This window comes from Alosa alosa, chromosome 1, assembly GCF_017589495.1.
Source record: "Alosa alosa isolate M-15738 ecotype Scorff River chromosome 1, AALO_Geno_1.1, whole genome shotgun sequence".
NCBI classification, from domain to species: domain Eukaryota; kingdom Metazoa; phylum Chordata; class Actinopteri; order Clupeiformes; family Clupeidae; genus Alosa; species Alosa alosa.
Genome location: NC_063189.1, coordinates 16,684,596 through 16,699,962, shown reverse-complemented (window position 1 = coordinate 16,699,962; position 15,367 = coordinate 16,684,596). Strand labels below are relative to the sequence as shown.

Sequence of the window (15,367 nt, the reverse complement as noted above, 5' to 3'; positions counted from 1 at the left end):
AGGGCAAAGAGAAGTGATTTTTCACATTATTAAATTATTTTCAAATCAACTTTCTTGTGACTTTAGGAAGTCAGAGAAGAAGAGTATGTCACAAACATACTCATATCATCAGTGAAAATAAAATGATGTGTTTGGTTGCATCCCTGTGACTATCAGATACAAATGTGTGAATATCAGATTCTACACAGCCAGTTTCCACCATATTCCCAATTCCTATGTATTGGCCTGGGCAGAAGCTGTGAGAAGTGCTGATAAGTAGGAAATAAATGTGATGTTTACAGCTTGGTCATTTCCAGGCAGGACCTCCAAGAAGCCTGCATGTTTCACATAAGGTGGTTGTTATTAAATTGGGAGGTGGTGTGTAGAGTACATAACTGACAGTTTGACTGTCTACATCATTATTAGCAAACAGCATGTTCAGTTAAGCTGAACGCCACTGTGTTGTCAAGTGCACTAGCTCCTGTAGGCTATTAAGCTTTGTCCGACAAAACATTAAGATATTTCTTAATGCCAGTCATGTTCAAACCCTTCCTTTGCTGTTCCTTGTGAATCTACTGCTGTGGGTGCAGCAAGTGCTTTTCCCTTTTCATTTAAATGAGCGCCCAGAGAAGCAAATAAGAGGGCTGCAACTTCATTAATGTGACAATCACAGCAGTGAGACTGAAACTGACATCTCTGTCACTGCGGGCGCTCATCTGATTTGCTTCCACACTTCTGATATGTTTAGGTGTAGTGAAAAGGCACCCGCTTCTCTCTGCCTTGGTGCGTGCAAGTCTATAAGAGTGAGAGACCTATGATTGGAAGAACATGACCAACAGCGATTCAGCTACAACCAGATCTGTGTTATTGCTTCCTTCCTGTGTTGCTGTTCTTGTCGATGCGGCCCATCTGGTATGTGTGTCAGTGAAACCTCAGAGGGCTCTCGTGAAGCTCTGGCATTATCACCTCTCTCCAGCCCAGACCCAGCCCACACTTCCTTTCTTCTGCCTGACAACACACACACACACACACACACACACACACACACAAATACACACACACGCACACATACACGCACACACAAATACACATACACACACACTCACACTCCCCCTCATACACACACACACACAAACACACACACTCCCACACATACACGCACACACAAATACACCTACACACAGTCACACATACTCACACACACACACACATAGACACAGTCACACATACGCACATGCAGTGACACGTACACTAACTATTTACATAGTATGCCATTGCAGTGCAGACAGGGTGTCACTATAAAGAAGGAGGAAGTGACTTTAGTATTTATATTTAAATGCACAGCACTACGCTGCTAAATATACTGTACCTCTCTTTAAATAACACTAGGGAATAAAATCAAAGGATTGGGGATAGCATGGCATGAATGACCTGCCTGTACTGCTGATGAATTATCCAATAAATTATGCAGGAGAGCACATGGAGACATGAAAGTAGTACACATGATGAAATATGGTTGCTAAAATATTAATGGCCATGTTTGATAGGCAATCTATTTACCACCATTTCTCTAAGGAGACAGCTGTCCCCTTAACAAATGCTGCATTGTGCCCTGTGCGATGACATGTAGGAAGCACATATGGATATGCCATTACAGTCTTGAGAAAATGTGGTGGTTGGTGGTCTCTGTGTGGGGATGCTTACTGTATATTTATTTCTCTAGGCTGCGCAGTAAACATATTTTCACTTTATAGCACAGCTTCTCTGACTGCTGTGCATACAGAGTGGATTGCAAAAAGGTCTGACCTGCTGCTACCAATTTCCTATCACGCACTCGCAAGACTTGCTTCTCCTACACAATCCCTAACCCAAGGCATAGATTTGATAGAATGACATATGGGTTTCCTTTTATCAAAGGACGGGGATGAATGCAATTTCACTGCAAAAGAGAACAACAGATTTATTTCAACGTCAGAGAGAGTGAGTGAATGAGACAGATACAGAGAGAGAGAGAGAGAGAGAGAGAGAGAGCATTTATGTGGGAAGGATTTGATGTTGGAGGAAATGCCAGGGTTGTTTTTTTGTTAAGGTCAAATAAATGACACAGAGAATCACCTGTGTGTGTCACCTGAAAAGAAAAGCGCTTACTCAGCGGGTTCCATCTGCTCCATCAAGACAAAGGTGACTTTGTGGGCTGACCCTGCGAAATAAACAGCGAGATGTGAGACTTACTCAGATGGAGCGAGTGGGAGAGTAGCCATGAAATGATATTAAATGAGGAAATGTCACAGCCAGCGTAAATATTGGCACCATGAATGGAGGTGAGGCGCTGACCTTTAAATCGAAATGATGTCAAACTTGCGCAGGCATGACTACAATTTCAAAAATAAAAACACTGGCCAGCCACACAGTTAGATGCTCACATAGTGCTGCACTATACAGCAGTGTACAGCCTTACAATGGGGCCAGAATGATTCTGCCTCTGGCCAAAGAGACCATAGAAGTCTTCACGGACTGTTTGCCATTCAGGGGAGATGCCTAATTACATTTCAGAGGTGTGACTCACTATCAGGCAGACTGCTTGTTCAGCAAAACCTTGGAGAGAGGTGACTTTTAAACAACCTCTACATTAAAGCTGAAGGCCAATCCCCTTTGTGGTATCACCGAAATGCCTGGCCGTGTTTGTCTTTGAGCACCTGAGAGAATTCCCTGCGGAAAATTAGTGCGTGTTTGGTCATGCAAAACGTTAAATTATAACTTCCCTCCCCAAAACTTCACGCTAGAGAGACTCAGGAGGGATTGTGTGCTCTGCATTTTTTAGAGGAAATGAGCATCCTTCGCCATGAGTCATCCCTAAAGGCTGGGTCTGCGCTCACTTAAATCACCTCAGACTCTCATCACTCTGAGATCAAAGTCAAGCAAAGACACCTAGACTAAAGAAATGTGCAGATGCTGGACACTGTGTATGCTAAAATAGCGAGCAGAGAGGGTGTAAGACAGAAAAAGATCTCAACTTTTAAACAAACTTTGGTGAGATCAATGTCAACGTCATTACAGAGTGAATCATTTTTCTTTGTAACAGACATGCATTAGATATAACTAACAGAACCTAAAATCTTTCTCTAGCATGCGGCTCATAGACAGACTGCTCATCTCTCATAGGCAGCGTTTATAGTCTGGTGAATCTGTGCCTCATAGAAAGTTTGGGAAAGTTTACTTTGCCAGTTTTTGCCTTCAGAGTACACAACATTGTGCAAGTCCACGGTTGATGTGCATCCTAATGACTAAAAAAAATAAGATTGATTGTGTTCTTGAGGACGGAGGAATCTCCAGTCACATTCTTTGAACGTTATTGACAAAAAAAATGAAGGTAACTCATTTGGCAAAAGCTGGAATTCTAAATAAAACATCAGGATGAGTTTATAAGTATGAGAATGCTTGAGTGTTGGCTTGGTAGAAAAGGAAGACCACATGAAATAATTTATTTATGTCTACGTAATTGCATCATTTATTTTTACAATCAGAACAGCGACTTGCTTGTATGCATATGCCTCCCAGCTGGTAAACACAGAGCTCGAGCCCACTCAGTCCCTCAGCACAAGAAAATTCCTTTTGATGAGAGCTTTGTCACCCACTTTGGTGTAACACATGGACGATGACATCGGCGAGAGCCATCAAAGGAGGCAGTGGGAGGAGAGCAGCTGGTGGAGAGGAGGGATCTCGCAGGGAGGAGAGTCTCCCGCAGGGCTGCAGCTTAATTATTAACACACCTTCCCCCCTCACGCCACCCCAGCACGGCTTCAGGAGCTCCACAAAGCCCAGCCGGATCAAAGTGGGTCCAGCTTCTCCAGCAGAGACACTGACTCAATTACCTTTCCTTTCCAGTAAAATGGCCTGACACATGTCATCAATTAGAGTATGGAAATGACTCCTTGCAAGAAGAAAAGAGATGATGGTGAGGGGTAAAAACCATGAAGTTGATGAAAATCAGATGATTGGGACTGTATGGTGTTGGAGAACAACATGGAATGTGTCTCTTTTTTCGGCCTTGGGCTACCAAAATATGCGGATCCCATTCACAGGGATTACAAGCTCAAAACACATGATGGTGTCAAAAGGAGTTTGACACACTGAGGAAAAATTGGTCTTATCTGTTTGAAACAGCAGCATGACAATAGAAATTACAGTAATGAAGCAAATTGGAAGGAATTGCCTACAGTGCCAAGCTGCTTGTGAGTGACAGCATTATCAGAGACTATAAAGCAGCACACAGCCAAGTGGAAATGATTACATCTGAAAATATGATACTAAGGAGTCTGAGAGAGAGAGAGAGAGAGAGAGAGAGAGAGAGATGCAGAGCGTGGTTTAGATTTGTAAGAGAGATGGGGAATGAGAGTGAGTGAGTGTGCATGTGGATGATGAGTGAGTGCTGAGGTAGTCATTCAGACCCATTTTGACAGACGGTCCATCATTTACTGGATGGAAATCACTATGGTTGTCTGAAGCACAAATAAAACACCTTACCACATCTCCAGGCTGAGGGGCCCTGGGGAAGTGCAGCCACTTCGAGAGGTGAGGATTCCTGCAGAGGGGCGAATGCGCTTCCTGGTGCTCAGTAAATATTTGGATCCTGGGGAATCTCCACTGGCTCTTGCTGATGCTACTGCTGGACTGAGCTAAATCAGCGCTGACAAATTTGCCTGAACCTAAAAGGCAGCAGCTGCTTCAGTGGGCCAACTTAAGAGGCGCTTTTCGAAGCCCCTCCCAAATGGCGATTGGTTCTGACAGGCCGTGGTCCCAAACAGACAGGCACAAACCATGGACCATCTGCCACCCAATGTTCAGCCAGCAGCCAGTAAAGGCACAGACAACTTGACAACAATGCCTGAACTATTCTACCTTAAAGTATTTGTTTCATATTCTGCCTCTGTCTTTTTGAGCTATACATGTAGGGGAAAAAACTCTCTATACTCAGAAAACCTACTGCATAGTAAAGATGACATGTTTTCAACATTCATCACCAGTTCAACAGCAAGTGAATTACCCTTTGGCTAATTAGTCGGCTAATCACTAATTAATAATACCCGTACAGAACATTGACTAAAAGGTTTTTCTCCTTTATCCCCCTCCTCCTGCAGGAGGGAGGCACTGATGGTCTCCTCTGAAGATGCCGACTGAGAGACAGAAGCAGGAGCTATCTGCAGTCTGATTAATGACGGAGGACAAATACTGGGGCATTGTCTGTGAGCCCCCTCTATCCCCCAGGAACTAGATATTGATGAACAGACCAAGGGTGTATTTACTTTACCTCTCATGAGGGGAAAAGTAATGGCTTCATAACTTGCTCACATGTACAAAAAACTCAACACGCCTACTTAAGGGTATATGCTAATCAATTATTTTTAGGAAGGAGGTAACATAATGCAATACATAGTGCCTACATAATGCCTGCATAATATTACATTATTATACATTAGTAAGTAACATTATAAACATTAAGTACCATGTAATACACTAGTTATCAGTGTGTAATGGCACTCTTGTATGCTTATAGTTATATGTAAGTCATGCTGCAATATGGGCAAAGAGGTGCACAATTATGTTGCACAATTAATCAGATTTTAGCAGTCAGAAAGAGACATATTGAAAAGACGTCTGTTTTGGCCATTTGGTTCTTTCTGTTGCTGCTATTTCCATCCACGTAGCGCGATGACTGACACTGTAAAGTGCTACATGTTGTACTTTTGCAAAAAATTGGTAGATTATAAAAAAAGTGAAATGCAAACTCTCTTTGGTTTAGTGGTCAAGCCCTTGCTTTGATGAGAGACCCAAAAACACTTCAGCACAGTGCTGAGGAGGACGAGTGCGGTGAGATGGAGAGAAAGCAAGAGAAAAACAGCAACACACAAACAAGGTCATTGTGAGTGACCCTCTGTGAGGTACTCCGCTTCAATTTGTTGATAGTTATGAATAGCACTCGTGAAGTTTGCTTTTTCTGTTGTTTTGGACCAGCCACTGAATACCACTAAGTCAATGTATTCTAGTTATAGTCTATCTAGTTATAGTTGTAAAAGTATATGTGCAGGCCATCTTCACATATGTTTCTATTGCAGCCCCCTGAGGACTTGGATGTCCACAGCACAAGGCTCAGTTCGATGCACAGTCTCTACTCATTCAAATATAACTTCTGATTTAATGAAAGGATGCTTCAGTTTGACTTCCAAGCAGGTGTAGCAACACTGTGTAAGTTGAAACAGAGCTGTTGCTTAACAATGCCTCTTGGTGTGAATCTATAATATATGCAAATGTAGAAAGAAGACACAGTGCTTCATTTATTTTCATTTTACTGTGCCATGATTGTATTTGCTGTTCTCTTATTGGGCTTCACTGGAAAATACAGGCCTTGACCCTACGTGATACTGTTATTGTGCTCAACCAGCTGGGCTCTATGAACAGCCATTTGTAAGCTGCCATGGATAGAAGCTGGAATTAAATGGCTAAATTAGCGATGTAAATGCAAACTTATGTTTCATAAGGTAATAAGACCAACAACCTCATGGATGTTTTTCTACCAGCCCTACAGAATGGCTTCCAGTTCATATGTAATGTTTTGTAAGAAAACATATCAGCCCACAGCCATTCCATGAGTAATAACATAAACAAAACAAAGGTCTCTGACCTTTAATCAGCTCTGCCTGTCAATATTCTCAGTCTCTTTTGAGAACACAAACCAAATGATAACATCAAAGGACTAAAATAACTGTAGTAAATGACACAGGAACCCATGGAGATGAGCATACATATGCTTGCAAATAGAGTAGGCATGTGTGTTTGAGGAGACTAAAGCAAAATCCCCCTGCTGTCTGCCACTGGCTGTGTTCACAATGGCAGAACACGCCAAGGGAGCATTCATGGGCCAATTATAGTGATTAATGCAAGGGGAAAAGGATACGCTGCTTCTAGAGTACAACTTTTCACAAAACACAAAGATGTTACTTCTAAAATACCTCTGTTTAGCTCAACTGATTAATGTGCTTTCCAAATCCTCTCATTGTGGCATCACAAGTATTGCCTGCAATATGTCTGCTCCACACATTTGGTCTTGATACAGGCTACTCTAGATGAAAGCCTCTAAGAGTTTAGAACACTAACTAGTCCATCTCAATCCTTTCTGCTCTAACGGCTCCCACACACAGTTGCGTTTCGCTAATGCATGCCAGTGGGTGCTCCCCACGGTAGCTATGCAAATGACTTGAAGTATAACCGTGATATGATTGGCTGGTGCCGGCTGTTGTTGTCCGTCAGTGCAGCAAATGTTGAACTTTTCGACGCGAGCGACGGGAGCAACGCGACACAATGGACCCATAATTCAGTTCGGCAACGGATGACGTAAGCCCATGTAAAGTGGATGGGATACGTCTCCAGCACTGCACCGCACGCAACTGTGTGTGGGAGCCGTAAGTCTCTGTCCGTTTGTGTTCTTCCTTAAGTAGAGATTCAGCTCATAGCCTCCCACTAATAGCCAGGGACCTCTAGCCTCCCACTAATAGCCAGGGACCTCTAGCTTCAGGCTCAGTATTATAGAGCTTTTCTTATGGACAGGTGGGACTTCCTTAGAAAAAGCTCTCGTGTGGTCTCAGAGACAGAGCCAAAAAAGAGTCTTTTCATATTTAATTTTATATGCACCTGATTCACCATTATTTTGTGACTAACAACCACATCTAGAGTGTAAGTTTGGGTATAATTTGAACAATATTTTAACCACCACAATGTAAAAAAAGTTTTATACTTCTTTCTCACTTCCACAAAAGACAGTATAAACGTAGATGTGTAAACCTTTATTGTGAATATGTAGGGTTAGTGCTTTGCCGGGGGCAACAGTAACAGGTTTACATTTCTCCATAGATATTTCACAGTCTAGTCAGGTTTTTGTATTTAAACAAGCATGCTTAGGCTCTATGCATGACTCCATTTTGGATTCACTTGTACTAGGCTATCAACTTCCTGTTTACGTTAAAACAGTGGCAAATATGGCTTTTTTCTATAGTTATTGTCTTCAAGACCTCGTCTCATGGTAATGTAGACCGACTTTGTGAAAATGCTGTGCCACTCCCTCCAGCAAACAGGAAAAGGGTTTAAAATGTTCTTAACCTTAATCAAGCAACTGATGTTATTGAACTGGTTAAATAACTTTAGCTACAGTATGTTGTTCAATAAGAAATAGCCTCCTATCAAAACTGACAGGCTAGTAATCTGTCATTTTCTGTCATAGCCTACAGTGTACAGTGTAAACAGGAAGCTGATTGCCCAGTAGGAATTAAGCAAATCCAAAATGGAGTCCTGCATAGAGTCCATACCACATGAAGTTGAAATCATTTAGGTCATCTACTGTATGATAAAAGGTCAAAACGAGAAGGTTAAAATGTCCTATGTTTTAACCTAAGGCTATTTGTCTTGGAAATTGAGTGTTTCTTTCACCCCTTGTTACTGTCAAACCTGTTCTCCCTTACAAATGGTTTGTGTTTAGCTTTACATTTGGAGCTTGAGATGGTGAAATAGTGTATCATGGTTAATGCAGTCTTGCTGGAGTGCAAGAGTAATGGGCAATATACAAAGCGAATCTTGCCGGTGAAGGTCCTTTGGGTGTTTAGAATTCCCTGTCTGTGCTCCATGCTAATGTATCGATCTGCGTTCTGACGCTCGCACAAGTGACTGAAGACCTTGATAAATATGTTTGTCAACTGACTGTCAATATGCCATAATGGGAAAGGTCAAGTTGCTGCTAGTCTCCACTCCGCAGAATGCTGATCAGAGAAAGGCAGGGATTTCAGTGTGCTCCGCAGTTTACATTCCAATGAGTCACATCAGCACCCGACGCAGTACTTGACCTGCAGAAACTTATTGCAGTCTGTAGAGAGATACTGAAAATTGACCACAAGGTAAACATGTTCCTGGGAATTAATACCCCTGGTACAGAGAACAATAAAATAAAATTAACTACATGTACTGAGAAGCCTACTAATGGTATAGAGTGAAAGAGTGTGAGAGTTTATAAAAAAAGATAACCACTCACGTAAACATCACCCTCATATTAGAAGGGTCTGCGGTTTATTTCATCTGCGGTAGAGCTGTTCTCCCTACGCCCCTATTCAACCACATCTCCTCATCTTGGATGTGGGTTAGTGATGGAGAACCTGTCTGATACAATATTGCTTTTATATTCCTCAGCCCTGCAGAGTCCCTCATAAATCAGTTCATTTCCTGGACCTGTCAGGCTGATGATATTCACAGGGAAATCTGTTTAATGGCGCCTCTGCAAGGTGCTATGGAACACCTGCTAGGCTCAAACAATCTGAGGGGGCTGACTGAGGGGCTGTAAACACACGCACACACACACACACACACACACACACACACACACACACACACACACACACACACAGCCTCACTGAAATGTATCAGAGAAGTCCAAACCGGGGCAGTGCATCTGAAGTTGTATTTATTGCTTTATTGAATAGTGAGAGGAGAGATATTTGTATTTGACATAGTGCCTAATGTAACATCATCATAAATATTATACTGCATACTGCATACACACACATATGCACGCACATATGCAAATTCAGAGGTGCAAACAGTCGATATAATGTGACAAGCCTAACAGCATGCAAGCTGAGTTATAATCCCTCACGTACATTACTGAGTGATTAATATGGCCAATACCATTTCATTCTGTCAGCGCCATGCTAATTATCATGTGTATGGCAGGTTATAGAGGCTATGCTGGAGATATTTCAGGGGTGTCAGAGCCAGAGTTTTCATGAGTGAGTAACAAGTTTAAAATGGCAACATTAGCCTGCTGAACGCAGGTAAGCACTCCAACATTTTCCATGATTACAGTAAAATCTGTCTATTGTATCAGACTCTAAAGGTTGCTTTTATGATTTTCTGATTGGTGGAGATTAGATGCTTATCATGAGATTAAGCGAGAGGAAAATATCACTCAATGTTAACCTTTTATGAAGTGAGGTGGGTTAACCTGGGCTACTTATTTTTGGGAGTCTTGTTGGTAATCATACACCAGAGTGAAGCTCTTACAACAGTCCACCTGCCTGGCTTTCTGTGTGAAAGTTTACCTCTCACCTCCTTTAGGCTAAAATTCATACCCCTGCAGATTTTTCTAGGCCTTTAAGTCCCTCTCATAATTTAGCATTAAAGCCAGGGGCACACTGTGAGTGACTTAATGAATTCAGTCTCTCTTGCTCATTAATTATCCCATTAATGGCCTACTTAGCCAGAGCGATCCTGTTTTTTGCAGGTAATAGAATAAGTACCCCTGGGGGTTTAGTTGTGACCTCTGCTTACGGGCTATAACTTACTACCTTAGGTGGTGAAATGGGGCTGAGTCATTGTGAAGCTTCAACCAATGAGACAAATTCTATTGGGTCTGTCTGGCGAAAAAAGTTATTTTAACAAGCACAGATTAGACAAATAAAAAAGAAATAAGCAATTTGTTTTCCGGGGCATTTTGATTGATCTGTTTATACCTTCTTGGTTCCCTTGTGGACAGCAATAAAATTTCAACTGGTCACAGAGTTGGACAGAAATGTTCATGTTGTCACCAACCTTGGGCCAGAGTCTCTATGTTACTCTCCCAGTCCCGTTATCTCTGAGCTGAGACTTAAATTACTCTTATAAAACGTTTACTATTGATTGGCTCACCCCCGAAGAGGACCAGCTTATCTATCCACATATTTTCTGATTGACATTTTAATCGTATTCTCTCTCTCTCTCCTTCTCCCCACTCCTTCACTCCTCAAACACCCTTCAGTTGTCCTCTGGCTCTGTCTGGGGGGGGTGGGGGGCAGCGTGCTCCTCTATGGATCTAGGTTGCCGTGTCTTATAAATGGCTCTCATTTAAGTTAATGTGATGGCTTCGAAACATGTGTTGAGGAGGAAATCGAAACGCGTGTCTCCTCCAATGTCGTTTACACGCCATGAGGGGCGGCATGCACGGAATGATGATCATGACAGAGAAAGAGAAAGAGAGAGAGAGAGAGAGAGAGAGGGAGAGATGCTAGCACCACTGCTGTCAGATGTGTAGGATTCCCCCCCGCATCTCCCTCCCTCCCTCCCCTTGTGTTGGAGCGCGGGCCGGTGGCAGTCCCAGAGGAGCGCTCTACAATGTGGGCCGGGCGGTCCTAATGAGCCTGCAGTGCCGTCCCTCCAGCAGCCGCGGTTGGGCCGGAGTCTCCTCACCGAGGGAGCAGCAAAAGATTTATGACAGGAATTCACTCGGGGCTATTTGGGTTTTAAGAGTCTTTTCCTTGTCATTTTTTTTTAATCTCCCTTCCTCCTTCTCTTTTTTTCCGAAAGCAAAAATTGTGTTTGTATGATTTAATGAATGGAACGCCCCACCAAGTGTTATGCTAGCAGTGATTCGAGGAAAGAAAATAAATAAAAAAAAGATGGAGTGGAAAAAAAGAATAACACATAGAAATGGCATGTTCCATTTTGCTCTCTTCGGGTCTGCCATGGCAGGAGGTAACGGAGTGAGTGTGCTGTTACATATATTTATGTTTTTCAGGGTAGGCTTATGCCTGGAGCTGGATTTGAATAATCTATCATGTGATTTCATGGTGATTTCATGAGCAGAAACAATAAAGATGGAAGGATGTGGGTGTGACACAATGTGTGTCTAGTGTGAGGTGAATTCTCTTTGCTTCTATACTCCTCAAGCTGGAGCAGGCTGGTCAAATACACAGCAACACAACCAGACTCAGCTGTGGATCACTGGCATCACACACATCACACAACCAGAAACCAGCATTTAAAGGTATACAAAAAGACATTTCACTGCGTTTTATCTTTGAGTAGCTGGACTGTCAACAATGTTGTTTAAATTTAATTGTGTGAGTGTTTTTCACCAAGAACTCCGCTAGCAGAATCACATTTGTTGTGCAGGGTTTTGTTATGGTATCTTTTCAGCTCCAGTGCTGTAACGCCGACCATCCTGCATCCTGCCCAAAATGGAGAAGCTGGCGGGGGCTCATCTAGAGAGGCTCATCTCAGGCCATCAGCGAGGACAAGCTGGGCAAATGGCAGCACCAAGTGTGGCCCTGTTCAGAAGAGTGCTGCCATTTGCCCAGCTTGTCCTCGCTGATGGCCTGAGGTGAGGCTGATGTGAGAGGACATTACGAGAGGGACCTGACCGGAGCTCCAAGAGGACAGGGCACAGAGAGCACGCAACCCTTTAGGACAGCCAAATCGCCAACTGCGCTTGCACTGTGTGACCAGCAGCTCCATCAAACCTGACATGCGAATGTGACTGACAAGGTGACATGCTATTTATTTTTGGTTCATCATAACCTTCATGCTCTGCAGTAGTGTGGCGAAAGACTGAAAATAATGTTCTTCTGTTTATATCACCCCACTAAACTCATTCATATCTCTAATATCTCTCAATGTGGAGTGCTGATTATTGTCCAAGTCTGAGCATCGGGCCTTTGTGTCATATTCTGTAGCCCTTGATGAGATTCCTTTCACACAGTGCGAGTGGTCCAGGTGGGCTCATCCTCTGCAGGTAGGGCCAGCTCTAGCTGCTAGGATAAACACACCACAGAGGTGTTGGCTCCAGGATAATGCAACACTATTTACTTTCGCAACGGTTGCCTGAGTAGGCTATCGCACTCTTTTATCCTACCCCAGTGAGGTATACAGCCCCACAAGATAGAAGTGCTTATTATTCTGAGCAGGTAGAGACGGTGAGTTTGCTGCTCATGAGTGCACAGCGATAAGGCCTTTGCTCCATTGTAAATGTGCACAGAAGGGAGGAGATGTGAAATGAATAACATTTTGAAGAACATAAACAAATAAATTGTTTTGTTGGAGGTGTGTGTGTGTGTGTGTGGGGGTTGCTGTATAGGTGGGGACTTCAGTTTTTATATCTGTGGATTTTCATCCAGGCTGTATGTAAAAGGTCACAGTGAGAGGCAGTGAAGTGAATCACTCTGGTGGTAAAATGTTGATTTTCATTAGCTGCATACTCAAAGAAATACACAGGGTGTAAGAAAGGTGTTTTTTCTTCTTGATCAAAGTTACACTTACAAGGGGCTCACAACAAAGTCACCATACAAGAATCAAGGTAATAGACAGTTTCACGGACGAGAAAGGGAAGAAATGCACTATTACATTTAAATAGACTTACATTTCCTCAAAGCGCCTCTTCCAAATTTTTGTTTTTGAACACAGCGTCTGATCTTCTCCATCAGTAAATATCACACCCATGTTATTGTTGTTGGTTTTTTTTTTTTTACAAAAGCCTTCAACGGCTGAACAGAAGAAAAAGAGAACATTTGAAAACTTGATATACTTCCCTTTTTTCTTGTGTAAGATTGTTTGTCTAAATTGATAGGCCTAATTCCCAGCCTGGATTTGTCTCCATGCAGCTCTGTCCCCCTCCAGTTCATCAGGGCAGCGGCAGGGAGTCGGCGGCGTGAAGCAGCCAAATAACATTGTTATCTCCCTCCTGCATAATCACCCCTGGCAGATCATCATGGCAGAAAATATGTTGTGATAAACGCATCTGCACGCAAAGGGCCATAATAATGCTTTATCTCATCACTGCAATAATGGAGGACGATGCCTGCCCACCTTCTGCTTCTTGTGAATTATAGGACGTTGGGTGTTTTCTTTGTGGTGCTCATGGATGAGCAATCAGTTTAGGTTATCATGTCAGGATTGAATTACCTAATTTTGCTGCCTTAATGAAGATATAATGACAGCTCTATATTGAGGTTACTATTTTCTCCCCATCTGGGTTTATATTTAATTAACAAATGGAAGGGACAATTCAGAGATGAGACGAAAGAGCCAGGCAGTAATAATATTGCCTCTATGTGGACATGTTTTGGGCATTGTTTAGCCAGTTTATGGATTATGTTTGTTTGTTGTGATACAACAGGGCTTTGAGGCTTTTCTCCGAATTGCAATTCTCCTGATGTATGACCTCAAGCTAGAGGGCACTGCAGCGGAGGCCACAGGTGGAGTCTCCATGGGGCAGCATGCTGATGCCATGAGGTCCACCTGTACTCCGGTGAGGACACAGTCAATTATTTAAGGGGAAACACTCTCCAGACAGGAGAGTGCGTCGTTTTGTCAAATGTGTTATGGATTTCCATTCCCTGTATCCACTGAAAAAACTGAAACAGGACATATATAAATAATAGACACTGCATGTGCGGGATTGCTGCAAACCATGTTCCGTTTTTTTGGAAATGCTCATTCACATTCCTAGTCCACTAAGTTTCTGCACTACAGCCAATCTGCAGAGCTATTTTTAATGTGAGCTGGTAGCGCTGCATGGTTGAAATGAAGATTTTTGTTTCCTTGTGCTGAGTCCCGCCGAGTCCCGTAATTATCTGCCTTCTCTACACAGCGTTCTGGGCTCTGCCTTCTCTACACAGCGTTCTGGGCTCGCCTCCACGGCAGAACCTCAGCCGAACTCTGCCTGGCAAGGCAACCCCACCCCCACTGGGCCTGAGCCAGGCTGAATGGGTGGACACACCGAGATTTCAAATGACTATCAGACTGAATATGGCATGCTGACGTTAAAGCAATAAACAGACCATTCTAAACTGCCCAGTCACAGATGTACTGTACCTGTATGTTTCTAAAATCTGTCATTTTAAACAATTCGTTTCAAAGAGAGGTAGATGCATGAATGGAACATGAATGGAACATGTTTGAAAGGGGGTACTTCTGTTGCTATGATGATGTTTCTATTTGCTCTCGCTGCAACCCTGTTGCCTGTCAGCTCTGCTCCGTCAGGCAGTGATAACACTGCTTGCACACATGATACACACACACACACACACACACATAACAGTTTATTTAGTTTGGTGTGTGTGTGTGTTGCTTACTATTTCTTAGTTACTACGGGTTTTATCTAGTGTGTCATGAGACTTTCTTTCTGAGGACAATTCACAAAAATGCTTGCCAAGGAAAATATGAAAAGTTGGAGTCAAACAATGTGTATATTATAATTATTGTTGTTGACATTATTGTTATTATCTCATCTCTGTCTATTATCTAATACAGTGTTTCTCAAAGTGTGATCTGGGGACCACTGTGGTCCGCAAGCTATCCCAAGCGGTCCGTGAGCAGACGTGGTAAAATGTAATTACTTGAGTTGTTTGCAATATTGAACCAACTTGTATGTATATCCAAACAGTTCTGCAACACTGCCTATGTAAGCTACGTCAGTTTAAATCATATGAATCATCTGACACAATAAGCATGATGCAAAGACAAAAAGCAAGGTGGTTCAGTGAGTAGGACTATTTTGTAATATTGTGTTGATATAGGTCTACTGTTTTTTCTTTTTAGC

At 42.7% G+C, this 15,367-nt stretch overlaps 1 long non-coding RNA gene across 1 annotated transcript; it reads left to right on the top strand.

Annotated features, from left to right (window-relative positions):
* Positions 1–11,586: 11,586 nt before the first annotated feature.
* On the top strand, positions 11,587–14,912 carry LOC125305207. The gene is made up of 3 exons (XR_007195357.1): positions 11,587–12,315; positions 13,943–14,074; positions 14,417–14,912. It is a non-coding gene; the product is annotated as an uncharacterized LOC125305207 (long non-coding RNA).
* Positions 14,913–15,367: the final 455 nt, after the last annotated feature.